Source organism: Lycorma delicatula, chromosome 5, assembly GCF_047948215.1.
Source record: "Lycorma delicatula isolate Av1 chromosome 5, ASM4794821v1, whole genome shotgun sequence".
NCBI lineage: Eukaryota > Metazoa > Arthropoda > Insecta > Hemiptera > Fulgoridae > Lycorma > Lycorma delicatula.
In genome coordinates this window covers 16,941,683-16,956,738 of record NC_134459.1, presented here as the reverse complement: position 1 = coordinate 16,956,738, position 15,056 = coordinate 16,941,683, and the positions used below count along the sequence as shown (strand labels likewise).

Below are 15,056 nucleotides of genomic sequence, written 5' to 3'. Positions count from 1 at the left end.
AAAGTATACTTCTACAGTCTCAGGTCGACCGTTCCTAACCCAACGGATCGGTCTAGTGGTTAAACTTGTCATCACAAATTAACTGATTTCGAAGTCGAGCGTTTTAAGATTCAAATCCTAGTAAAGGAAGTTACTTTTATACGGCTTTCATTAACAATTAATTAATTTATTAATATATTCCACCTGTTGTCCTAATCTTTCTTATGTCAGTGGCACGTGTAAAATACTTAAGATACAAGAGACGCTAGTCAGATTTACTTTGCTGAACGATGTTCACAAGTTCCTTTGATAAATAGATTAAAATTATCGGTACTTATTTTCAACGGTTCTAGAGTTATAGTCCAATAAAATTTTAGTTAATGAAATATTTTGTTTTTACAAGGGTAATACACATCGGTTTGAATTTGACTTGATTCCTTTTTTTTAATTTAAATATATTCATTTATTAATAATTATTAACAAGTGTTTGTAGTAAAAAGACGTTTACAAATAAAAAATAATTCAATGATAACAAAAAACAATGTTCACAAATACCTCGCCCAACGCACACAGAGAGCAGACTGGCGACAGCTGGTGACGACATTCGTACACAGCTCAGAATAATAATAATAAACAACTTGGGTTATGTTGTGTATAACACCATTCACTGATTTGTTGATAAACCCTTTCTTTTCCTGATTTGCCTCCGGTAACTACCGTTTAGATAGTACTTCAAAGGATGAATGAGGATGATATGTATGAGTGTAAATTAAGTGTAGTCTTGTACATTTTCAGTTCAACCGTTCCTGAGATGGGTGGTTAATTGAAACCCAACCACCAAAGAACACCGGTATCCACAATCTAGTATTCAAACCCGTGTAAAAATAACTGGCTTTACTAGGACTTGAACGCTGGAATCAATCAAACCTAAATCTCCATAACGTTACAATATTTTTTTATCTTAATTTCAGTAAAATTTGTGTTACTGCTCTAATTAAAATATTTGTATATCATAATTTAAAAAAAAAAATACTTTTTGTGTTCAGGACATATCCAGACAAAAGATCTAAATCTTTCAGGTATTTAAAACAAATAATTAAAATTAATTGATTCGTTATTTTCTTTTAAAAATATTTTTTTCACCTACTATTATAAAAAATAAATTACGTTTGTTTAGACTTTTTTTTAGAAAATTTATGTACTAATCGCTCCCTTTATTTTTGAACATTTCTTACCTATCTGAATAAACAGATTTCAAATACATTACTGTAAACAGGACCCTAAACAATTATAAATTAGATATTTACAAAAATGAAATCGCAGATCATAGAGTAGCAATATAACCGATGAATAAAACCGCTTGAAAAATTTATGGGTTCTAAAAAAAAAAAAATGTAATGTATTATAAATTTCGTTATTTTTCCAGAATTATATATTTTACGATAAAATTAAGGATTCAGAAGTGAATCTCCAGTTAACCAACCGCAGAGAAAAAGGATAGGCCGAAGATAAGAAAAATTAAGAAATAAACCCCAAGGTCAACATTTGAATCTCACAAGCACTTTCGAAAACATATATAACATATCAATCAAATTAATACATAAAACACAAGTAACATAACAATGTATAAACTATACAGGAAAGAATAATTGATAAATGTTGTAAAATATATTTGAAATATAATTAAGTGAAACAACAATTTCTTTTTTTAGAAACCAAACTTCGATATGTGCATTTGAAAAGATCGTTCTATCATTATTTTATTAATTAAATAACTGTAATATTAGTTTTTTATTCTTACTATTAGATATAATATTATTTCTTATAATTAGATTAATATTTATTACTATTTATATAATATTATTTCTACTAGATACTATTTACTACTATTTAATACTATTTTTACTACTAGAGATACTATCCAAAAATTTTCTCCAAAATCTCTTAATATTGACATCATTCTCAATTGTTTATTGTAAATTGTTAAATAAAATATTAATTATTATATATAATTGTTAATAAATTGAAGAAACAAAACATTATAACATTCATACGCAATGAAACTATAGTGACAAAACTTATTAGCCGTTTTAAAACGTTTATAGAACAATTTATACTCTTTGGCAAGCTGTAACCTCAAAACGGTAAGTCGGACAGAAAAATAGTTTAAGTAAAAGTTGTAGATATTTTTGAGAGAAACAACGTTCTCATTTAAAAAAAATTACAAAAAAAAATGTTTATAGGCGAAAAATCACGTTTTTTTTTCTTTCAGCGCCACATACTGTGAGCATTTTCCATCGTACAGCGTCACTTCAATGAGATAAATTGTAGAGAAGAATGTCCTCTACATTTTTTGTTTAAAAATGTTTTCTCTACGAAGCACTGACTTCGAGATAAATGAGTTTTAAATTTTTTTGAGTTTTTTTCAATAACGATGGAAGGGGGAACCCCACAAATCTCTAATTAATCTTCTCTCATGGCCCGCTAATGATTTATCAACAGAAATTCCGTAAGGTAATTTTCCGGATAAACTGAATTTTTTTGTCGCTAGATTTACTGTACATACATACATACATACATATTTTATAAAACGTTCAGACCAAATAAATTAAAAGAAAAAAATAATCAATTTTTCAAGACAATTAAGAAGAAGAAAATGAAGACTTACAAATTTTATTAACTTCATTTCATTTTTGATTTTATGAAAAATGCGCGCGCGCGCACGAATAATCTTAGTATTAGTATCTCCAAACAATAAAAATATTAATGGAATTCATCAACAAATGACCAAAATGTAATTTAATAAAATATATTCTTTCAACATTAATTAACTTTATTTGTTCTACCAAAACCCTAGGCAAAGGTAGAGACCGGATCAGCTATTTTTTTTCACAGTCGGTCATTTACAAGTAGTATTGCGGAGAACAACATATCTGGCTTAAATTAAATTTTATCATCGCTGAAGAAGATGGTATATAGTGCAACTTAAGTGTTTAATTTACACGAACCGAAGGTCAACACCAGTGATAATAACACAAACGCCATCGTTTATATGCGCACATACACCAAAAGTGTACATATAAATTTGATAAAAGCGCTTTAGAAATGAAGTAAGGAAAGTTTAACTTAATAAAACTATTAAAAATTATTATTATACTTCAAAATAGGCCCTTATAAGTCGATACATTTCTTCCTGCAATTGTTCCGCTATTTGAAATATTTAAATATACAGTATTTGTGGATATCAAAATCTTTAAAAGACCCTTCGTCACATTTGTTTTGATCTATTCATTATTCAAACATTTTACGCTTTCGAGTGATATCATGAAAACCGTAAAGAACAGGTAGTCGCCAGAACCACGATTAGGAAGTAGAAAGACCTATAAACGCGTCCGATACCATGTTTTGGCAGTAAATTCTCAAAATGACCGTTACGCAAGGGTAAAGACAGAACGAGCTATTTTTTCACTGCCGGTGATTCACAAGCGATAATGCGGCAGAGAACATAACCATCTTAAATTAAATTTTATTATCTGTGAAAAAGACGGTCCACATTACAACTTAACTGTATCCTTTACTAATAAACATTAACAAAAGGTAAACACCGATGACAAAAATACAAACTCTTTATTTTAAATCACCGTATCCATCAAAAGTGTATATGTACATACGATCAAAACTCATAAGTTATGAAGCAAGGAAAAAATTAACTTAATAAAATATCTGAATACTTATTATACTTCAAAACCTGATGTGACATCCTTATTAAACTGACGTATTAAAATACAAATATGTTGAAATAAGAAAATCATAAGATTATCGGTTTCATTTGGGAGGCTGTCAAACTCGTACAATAATATTTGTCGCTAGAAATTGTCAATGAATCTTTATCAACCGATGGGAATATTTCTGATAAAACTCCTAGACACCGCTTTACAAGAACCGGGATCGTTTGAGAAGTATACTCTAGTAATGATGATGCATTTCCTAATAGTGTTATTAGTAAGTGTCCTGCAATTATATTTGCTGTGAGTCGGACAGCCAGTGAGATTGGTCGGATGAGGTTTCCCGTAGTTTCAATTAAGATTATTATTGGTGAAATAGGGGAGGGCGTTCCCTTTGGTAATATATGTTTAAATATTTCATTTATAAAGTTTTTTCATCTATATGTTGTGATTATAATTCATCTTGGTAGTGCGATCGATATTGATACTACTAAGTGTCTCGTTGATGTAAAAACATATGGAATTAACCCTAGCACATTTCTGATTATAAATATGAAAAGTGATACCACTATAATTAGGATTTCTTTTTGGGGAGTCATTGATTTGAATTTTTTTTCTACTATTTTTATTATTATATTTATTCGAGATTTTTTAGTTCAGTATCATTTTTGTAAAATTATTGTTGTTATTAGTATAATTATTCAATTTCTTTGTAATAATTTAGTTGCTGGATTGTTGAGAAAAGTCTAGTTATCATTTTCAATTGATGTTTATTTTTCTTTTTTTGCGGGGGTTTTAAATTTGTTATGCAGAATAACCTTGTTATATTCATTATAATTGTGGCTGTTGTTATTATAAATATAATGTTATAATTATTATAATATAATGTTACATATTATAGGGGATATTTCTGGAATCAAGATGCACATAATATGTATTTTTTATTTGACAGTTAAATATTTTTTTTTTTTAAACTAGCGTCTTTTATTAAGAGTATTCGATGTTTACTATATTTTGGTTTAAGAGACCATTACTTTCTTTCAGTCACTTAATGTTAATTTATTTTTATGTTTGTATTCATCTAATAAATGATTCATCGTAATCATCGACATATACCGGTGAAGTTCCGAAAATATAATAATATTAGTAAATATTTCCATCCTTTATCTACGTATTTGGTATGCGTCTACATTCACTGGAGAAATGTCGATCGATATTCTCAAATTTCGATCTTTCACGTTACACGTATATTACACGCGTGTAGTGCAAAATAACGAAATTTTTGGTGCGGGTACTCCGTGAATTGGAGGGATTTAATTCGGGCGAAAAGGATTTCTAACGAAAAATTTGTTTTGCAACTCGTAACTTACGTCTTAAATAAGGAAACAATATTTCAAATTTTATAAAAATCAGAGGCGAGTCCATAACCATTGTAACTACCGTTACGTTTATCGTGCAATTCTAACCCGGTATAAAATAATCTCGTTATTTAAAGGCCTTTCTGTCAAACAGAAATATAGATCTATGAGAATTATGTTAATACGTTAAAATATGTTTAGTATTACTTAAAGTGAAGCGTAGAAAAATATTATTTTAAACAGCATTAATGAAAGAAGATTGTAACACATGTTTTGCAAGCATATATAGTATTTCGTTTACGTCCCTTTTCTATCTTCAACGATTTTTATTTTGATTCGCCTGACCATATTACCGTACAGATTAAAATTAAAGTATGGAAACGGATTCGTATTATGAAACCGTGGAATATTAGGAGGTAGAAACAAATACGGATCTACGTAGTTAGAAAATGTCTACTTTATGATGCGTTTGAAATCTTTCGTCAGCCATCTTCGATCCGTCACATTGAATAATTTTTTTTGTTTTTAAATAGGAAACGATACACGATTGTAATAACGATTTCTCATCAACGCCTTGTATCAACGAAAAAATCGCGATAGAAGTAAAACGAGTTAAAACCCCCGTAGTAACTTTTATGTTACGTATACCGTTCAGAATTACATTTGATGACAAACTTTAAACAGTTGGAATTATGGCCCAAACCCTAGTAAAAACAGCCTTCTCAATAGTTATAATAAAAAATAACCTAATTTGCAATACTACTACAAATTAAACGGTTAGGACAACCGAGGTATTATTTACTTTAATTATCGCAATATTTAATGTTAAAATTTAGTTAAATGTTTTCAGTTCTAAATTACTCTATACAACAAAATTTGAAAAAATTTAAACAGTTTTAAAATTTAAAAATTTGTTACAGATTTAGAAGGTAAATCGGTTATTATTTTACAACAATGCAAATTATTTACTTCTTTATTTTGGCTTCTTATTTCAACATACAAATACAGCTAGCTTATATATATATATATACTAGTATCCCCATACCGCTTCGCCACCACTATCTTGCGTTTCCCCCGACGCGGTCAATTTTTCTAATTTTATGTTTTTTAATCAAGTTATCGGAAGGCATGTACTATTATTGTATACATTATGAATGTAAAATACAATAAAATTGTTCATGAAGCGCGTTTTACCTCGTTTTATTGTTGAAACGATTTTTTCGTCATAGCAAATCTGATTGCTTATCGCTCGACAACGAAGGAATTAACAGAAAAACGGGTTTCACCATGGATTTTCCTGTAAAATTTTAAAACGAAATCGTGGGTCCACCATCATATTTAAAAAATTAAGTTTGATTCAATACGGCGGACAAAATTAAAAAACCCAACAATTTTTTTATTTGTAATTAAATCTATTTCTTTCAATTTCCAGATACTTCTCAGATACGCAGCAAAAAGCTGTTCCCGAACTTAAATATCACCCGGTGATATTTAATATTTATATTAAAAAGTGATATATTTATTTATAAAAGAACATGTCCTGAATGATCGACTGATTCGTCAACGTCCAGCAAAAATGAGTATATGTTCTTCTTGCGGTGTTTCATTTCAATAAAATGGATTTTTTAAAACATTCCGAATATAAAGAGTTAAAACGGAGTAACAATGAAACTTAGTATTTCTTCTTTTTTTTAATTTGTCGGTAACAAATGAAGATATGAACTTTGCTTTTTATGAATATAATTTTCATTTAAATATTTAAAAACAAGTTTCTACATTTTTTTGTTGAAAATCAGCATTGAAAGTACTAAGAAAATTAAAAAAAAATATATTTGAACATTCCTTGCAAATTTTCTCCATTTCCGACAATCTTAAACGAGATACGTATTCACTAGATTGGGGCTTTCAAATACTCCTTCAGATATATATCGAAAAAACAGTTTTCGGTATTTTTTAATAAGTGTGATGACTTACAGTACAAATGAAATTTTTCTAAAATATTGGTTTTATAAAGATTATTAGAGTACTCGAAAATATTAATAAAATTGTTTGGGTTATGTTTGTTTTGACTCGGGGATGGTCAAAATGGATATTTCCGTTGAAATGTGGAAGCCGAAATTTTTCGCGATCACACAATACTTCGTACAAGTTAAGTAACAACTTAGTTCAAAAACAGTTTCCAAAACAAAATTTACTCAAAAAAAAACATGTATTTCTAGACTGAATTTCAGAATAAAAGGAATCATACAAATAACTTTTGTCGTTCTAGGATATAACTTTATTTTTTGTCATTTTTTATGTCGAATGATGTAGGCCGTAATTAAGTAAATCTTTTATTTTGATCGGTGTTAAATAACCCGTTATATCAGTGAGGTCATGATAAAATGAAAATAGATACCATTAAAATCCATATTAATTATTTAAATATATTAATACGTAATAATCCTAAAATAAATATATTAAATAAAAAAGCCCTTTCTCGTACGGCGAGATATTGCGCTGAATTGTATTAAAAAAGTTCCGTTGTAAATTCTTATTTTTAATTCCTTCCTTGTCCAAAGTAAAGGAAGTATCGTGATCGCGAAAATTTTCAAGATTTCAACAGAAATATCCATTTTACAATCCTTGAATCAATTTTGACTAGTTTCGCCGTGACGTCTGTACGAACGTACGTATGTATGCAAGTATGTATGTATTTACGTATCTCGCATAACTACTACAAAACGATTAGCCGTAGTATGTTGAAATTTTGGATTTATTACTGCTGTAACATCTAGTTGTTTACCTTCCCTTTTGATTGCAATGAATGGTTTCCAAAATGACAATGAATGGTGATTTCACTGAATGAAAAGTGTCCAAAAAAGCCCGAAATCCAAAATAAATTTCATTTTAGACTTTTTCTTAACTGCAGTAATAGGCCTTCATTGAGAGCTTTTCAACGATATATCACAAGCGGTACTTTTTTCCATCGGTTCTAGAGTACCTAAAGGAAAATTTAATTTATGAAATATCTGGATCTATAAGGAAAAGGCATATCGGTTCGAATCAGACATCATCTCCTTTTCCATTTTTTAACATGTTTTTTTTAAATTTAATTAAATATATTAATTTATTAATAATTATTAATCCGTGATTGTAATAGGAATTTTAAAATAAATAATTATTCAATAAAAAAAATATGAAAAAAAATCAGAAGTTATTAGTGAAATAAAATTCTATGTACTTTTAAAAATGTGTATATAGATGATGAAACATCTGATTATTTAATAATAACTGAAAATTATAATTTATCTTATATTTTTAGAAATAATCTCAAATTATTAGTTAAGAAATGGCTCGCAACCGAAAAAAAAAATATTTTAAAGAAAAAATAAAAATAAATAATTTTTTGATTTTTTTTAATAATTCAAATGGAAGTGAATATATCTTTAAAGAAATGTTATTCTATTCATTAGAAAGAATACAACTGATTTAGTACATAACAAAGAAACTGCAGACTACAGAGTATAAAACATTACCGTTAAAAAACAAAGTGACATCGCAAGACAACTAAAAGCCATAAATCATTCAAAATAGTAGACAAAATAATGACAGCTGTCCAGTAAAAAAAAATATATATATATATTTGTGTAAAGAGATAGAGAGAGAGAGAGAGAATGAGAGAGAAAATGAGAGAGTGAGTAAGCATGCTCTGTAATATAAACGATTTATTATTATAAATAACTAACAAATCTCTTCATATTCTCTCTTTTGGTTTTTGTGACTGTGATATAACTGTGCGTCCATTATGTTTCAATACATACACACACACACACGCGCGCGCGCGCGCATAGGGAAAGCAAATAAAATGTTTCGACTGCTATTCAGGATTAAAAGAAAGAACCATTATAATAGTTTATAAATGTGACCTTGATATAATATAAATATTTTTTCATTTCCAAGCATAAACGTAGAAGGAATCAAATATTAAAAGCTGATAATTTTTATTATATTATTATTTGTTATTAATAATTTTTATTATAATTAATGGAGAAAATAGAAACAGACAAAAAATTATCAGCTAGCAAAAGCGTACTGCCGGGTTAATTGTCTGCTATAACTCGATTGTTTGTCAACGGAATTTTACAAATGAGATGTCATTTTCTTCAAAATAAAATGCTTAATAAATTTTGTGTTAGTAAGAATTATTTCAAATAAACAATCACAAAGATATTTAAGAATAAACAAATTAAGATGGCCGATAATTTTAAAGGCGACGTTTATAAAATTTTAATTACTGTAGGTTTACCGGCTCCTGAGAAATAATCTTTTGTTGAAAAACACAAAATGGCGTCCAGAAGGAAAACAAAGTAAAGTAGGACTTATGTCGATATAAACTTTTTTTCACATTATGGTGTCCTGAATCGGTTTCTGGAGTTCGGCGAATACATCTAGCAACACTGTACGTATGGTCTAATTAACTTCCTTGTACGCATATTTAATTACAGTTACACTTTTTTTTTTAATGAAAAGTACATAAAATCATATTTCATTCACAAAATACGATATTTTTTTATTCTTTTTTTATTGTTATTATGGAATTATTATTTAATGTAATTTTTTTTAGAATCAGAGGTTAATAATTATTAATAAATCAATAAGTTTAAATTTAAAAAAATATATTTGGCTATAACTTTGGAACCGATGAAAACAAGTGTACCCTACTTATGATATATCGTTGAAAAGCCTTCAAGGAGGGGTGCAAAACTAGATATTACAAAAGTCCTAAATGTTAAAGTTCAGCATCCTACAGGGGAATCGTTTTCGAGTTATCCTTTTCGACTAGGATTAAAAAACACATCAACTGTATAAAGGACACAAAGAACGATCTAATTTCCCACACATATTTTGGAACACAATCCTAATTATAACCCAAACAATTTTACTAATATTTTCGAGTACTCTAATAATCTTTATAAAACCAATATTTTAGAAAAATTTCATTTGTACTGTAAGTCATCACACTTATTAAAAAATACCGAAAACTGTTTTTTCGATATATATCTGAAGGAGTATTTGAAAGCCCCAATCTAGTGAATACGTATCTCGTTTAAGATTGTCGGAAATGGAGAAAATTTGCAAGGAATGTTCAAATATATTTTTTTTAATTTTCTTAGTACTTTCAATGCTGATTTTCAACAAAAAAATGTAGAAACTTGTTTTTAAATATTTAAATGAAAATTATATTCATAAAAAGCAAAGTTCATATCTTCATTTGTTACCGACAAATTAAAAAAAAGAAGAAATACTAAGTTTCATTGTTACTCCGTTTTAACTCTTTATATTCGGAATGTTTTAAAAAATCCATTTTATTGAAATGAAACACCGCAAGAAGAACATATACTCATTTTTGCTGGACGTTGACGAATCAGTCGATCATTCAGGACATGTTCTTTTATAAATAAATATATCACTTTTTAATATAAATATTAAATATCACCGGGTGATATTTAAGTTCGGGAACAGCTTTTTGCTGCGTATCTGAGAAGTATCTGGAAATTGAAAGAAATAGATTTAATTACAAATAAAAAAATTGTTGGGTTTTTTAATTTTGTCCGCCGTATTGAATCAAACTTAATTTTTTAAATATGATGGTGGACCCACGATTTCGTTTTAAAATTTTACAGGAAAATCCATGGTGAAACCCGTTTTTCTGTTAATTCCTTCGTTGTCGAGCGATAAGCAATCAGATTTGCTATGACGAAAAAATCGTTTCAACAATAAAACGAGGTAAAACGCGCTTCATGAACAATTTTATTGTATTTTACATTCATAATGTATACAATAATAGTACATGCCTTCCGATAACTTGATTAAAAAACATAAAATTAGAAAAATTGACCGCGTCGGGGGAAACGCAAGATAGTGGTGGCGAAGCGGTATGGGGATACTAGTATATATATATATATAAGCTAGCTGTATTTGTATGTTGAAATAAGAAGCCAAAATAAAGAAGTAAATAATTTGCATTGTTGTAAAATAATAACCGATTTACCTTCTAAATCTGTAACAAATTTTTAAATTTTAAAACCGTTTAAATTTTTTCAAATTTTGTTGTATCGAGTAATTTAGAACTGAAAACATTTAACTAAATTTTAACATTAAATATTGCGATAATTAAAGTAAATAATACCTCGGTTGTCCTAACCGTTTAATTTGTAGTAGTATTGCAAATTAGGTTATTTTTTATTATAACTATTGAGAAGGCTGTTTTTACTAGGGTTTGGGCCATAATTCCAACTGTTTAAAGTTTGTCATCAAATGTAATTCTGAACGGTATACGTAACAAAAAAGTTACTACGGGGGTTTTAACTCGTTTTACTTCTATCGCGAATTCAACTTTCATTGCTCATAAATAAAAAACGAAGGCGTTGATGAGAAATCGTTTTCGCCATTGTTTTTTCCGTAAAACATTGCATTGCAATCGTGTATCGTTTCCTAATTAAAAAAAAAATTTATTCAATATGGCAGATTGAAGATGGTTGACGAAAGATTTCAAACGCATCATAAAGTAGACATTTTCTAACTACGTAGATCCGTATTTGTTTCTACCTCCTAGTATTCCACGGTTTCATAATACGAATCCGTTTCCATACTTTAAATTTTAATCTGTACGGTAATATGGTCGGGCGAAGCAAAATCGTTGAAGATAGAAAAGGAACGTAAACGAAATGTTATATATGCTTGCAAAACTTATGTTACAATCTTCTTTCATTAATGCTGTTTAAAATAATATTTTTCTACGCTTCACTTTAAGTAATACTAAACATATTTTAATGTATTAACTTAATTCTCATAGATATACATTCCCGTTTGTACAGAATGGCCTTTAACTAACGGGATTATTTTAATACCGGGTTAGAATTGCACGATAAACGTAACGGTAGTTACAATTGTTATGGACTCGCCTCTGATTTTTATAAAATTTGAAATATTGTTACCTTATTTAAGACGTAAGTTACGAGTTACAAAACAAATTTTTCGTTAGAAATCCCTTTCGCCCGAATTAAATCCCTCCTAATTCACGAACTACCCGCACCAAAAATTTCGTTATTTTGCACTACACGCGTGGTAATATACATGTAAACGTGAAAGATAGAAATTTGAGAATGTCGATCGACATTTCTCCAGTGAATGTAGACACACATCAAATACGTAGATGAAATATCGAAATATTTACTAATATTATTATATATTCGGAACTTCACCGGTATATGTCGATAAACACCGATAAGCTGTGGCGGGGGTCGAAACGATAACTAGAAATTAAAATTAAGAAAAAAAATCACCCGTTACCAATCTCTAAGGTTAATATATTAAGAGAAATCCTGGTAAAAAAATAAGTACTAAAAAAAAGGAATAACCTACACTCACTTCGCTCGCTAACCTGGTTTAATTAACGTTAAAAATAATTATTGCGATTACAAACGGTTGATTTGTATGTATATAATGCACTTATGAAATCTAGTCTTGAATTTGGAACCGAACATCGGGCAGACGCTTATAAATCTCACTTAAATGTGGAAATAGCACAAAAAAGAATAATTAGAATTATTGATTTCAAAAGCAGTTTCAACCCACCTCTTGAGGTTTCCGATAAGCTGAATATTTTACCCGTAAAGAATCTATACATATAAAAATTATCAAGAGTATTTTTCAATAGTTGTAAAAATCATAAAATAGACAATGTGTACAATAAAAAAAGGATGGATGCAGAAAACTCACAAATCCCGGCTGTATTTAAAAAACGGTTTCGAAAATCATTTTTCTATTTAGGACCTAAAATTTATAACATGTTAGACAAGAGTATAAAGCCTGTAACTGTTGAAAATATCTTCATTAAAGAGGAGAAGAAATGGGTTGTCATTATTCAGGACACTACTCTTATGTTTTCTAAACTATATTGAATAAAATTAACGTACAGCGAATAAAATTAAACGCGTTCAAATTTTCAAGGTTTTGTACAACTGTTGAAGAATCGAACCACACTCCGCCTTTCATGAATCGATTAATAATATGAACTGGACTCGATGCGACAAATTTTAGATTAATTGTACTTAGATTAGGCTATATTTTATGAAATAAAAACTTTAAAGCGATGCGATACTGTGCCTATTAAGGGAGGTATGATTTTTTGTCTTCAAAACCTCATTTTTTCCACCCCCTGAGCCAATGGTTGGTGATATCAAAAAACTTACAAATGTTTTAGGCTGTTATCCAAAGAATCGTAGGAACATAAACGAATTCGATATTTTACTTAATAAAAAGGTTATAGCAATATTTTGTTTTTTCGAAAAAGCCCCCCATTTCCATCCCCATGGACCGATTTTGGCCGTTAACAAACTCGTCTGAGATTTTGGGTCGCATTTTTTTTTTTTAGGGAACAATTTGAAAGTGATTTGCGGAAAATTACGGCAGTTATCTTGTCCACGAGAAAGTTAAATATATATATATATATATATATGCTTTTGAGCTGAAGGTGGCTTTGGAGTCTGGAGGATGTGAAAAGCGAAGATATATCGAAATTTTCCCGAAGTCGAATCATGGTATCCATTACAATAGGTAGCTTTGTAATGAAATCTACTTTAGATTTCATTAATGGTGTATTCATAATGTGTTGGAAGGTAGGTAAGCTACCTTACCTACCTTCCAACACATGAATATACTACTTGGAATTCAGAATAAAATTAATCTGTTTATCTTATTTATTCAACTGGTTTAGAGGAACATATATCGTGACTTAAACATATTTTTGATCGTTTTAGATCCGCTAATATTATACCTCGCATTTAAAAATACATATCTAAAATTATACAGTGAAATTCGTTTAAAAACAAATCGTGAAAGAATTCCTTTAAGTTTAGAAATGAATTTGATTCCAACACCTAAACCACTGAAAGTACTTCATATCGACAGCGTTTTTTTTTTTAAACAAAAGATTTTGTCAATTTATATAGTATTTTAGGTATACACAAGTATAACGGATTGAAATATCACAATCGACCGAAGCAGCTGATAAATTATTAAATTAATTAACGCGTTATAAAATACCTGAAAAAATTATTTCTAATAACGACACCGAATTCAATAATTAAAAAATTAATGCGGATATATAAAATTAAAATATATTTTACAAACACAACATCCATCGTCAACGTGAAAGATTTCAGTCTACGCTAATTGAACATATTAGAATCTTTAACAACCGACAAGAAGTAAAAAAAGTATTAAAAATAAAATAAAATATGCAGTTATTGCGTATAACAGTAGCGTTTATTCTGTTACCAAATTAAAACGGTTGGAAAATTTTACGGACATAACCCGACTTCATTATTAGAAGCTGATATACAGCGGCAGGTAATAAACGATTACATTAGCGATCGTAAAGAAAAGGTGAAAAAATTGCATAAACAAGTAAAGGAAACTAATGAAAAAAATAAAAATTAAAAATTCAAGGAAAAATAAATATAAATAAAGATTTACTGGATATCCCACCTGATGTTTATATCAAGACTCTCCAAATACGAAGTAAAGCGAAAAATAGATAGGATGAAGGAAAAGTAAGTTCAGTGAAAAACAGCAGAAATAGATGAACGACGTAAATAAAAAAATCAAAACACATTTAACGACCTCGAAAGGTTAAACAGATACAACAGAAAATTCTTCTGAATACAGAAACTAATCGGTATTTGAATTCTCTTGCAGGTCCTGTTCCTAAATGAATTCATCCTGGAGCGGCTGAAATTAATTCGTAAATGATCCCGATAGAATTGGATTTAGCCAAATTAGAAGCCTCTTACCGAACATTATTATAGATAAAGTTTTAAATCGTTTATAAAATTTGAATAATATTTCTGAATATGTATTAAATTTTTTTAATCGTAACTTTTAATTATAAATTCTATAATGTAAGTAAAAATAATCATAAATCTAGAGATAGAAGTATTATTCGTAC

General features: G+C 28.8%; 1 protein-coding gene and 1 long non-coding RNA gene across 2 annotated transcripts in view; one reads left to right on the top strand and one right to left on the bottom strand.

Moving 5' to 3' along the window:
• Positions 1-15,056, top strand: part of LOC142324755 (uncharacterized) — an 84,516-nt gene that overhangs the window by 10,280 nt on the left and 59,180 nt on the right. The window lies entirely within an intron of this gene.
• Positions 1-15,056, bottom strand: part of LOC142324758 (uncharacterized) — a 28,342-nt gene that overhangs the window by 10,087 nt on the left and 3,199 nt on the right. The window lies entirely within an intron of this gene.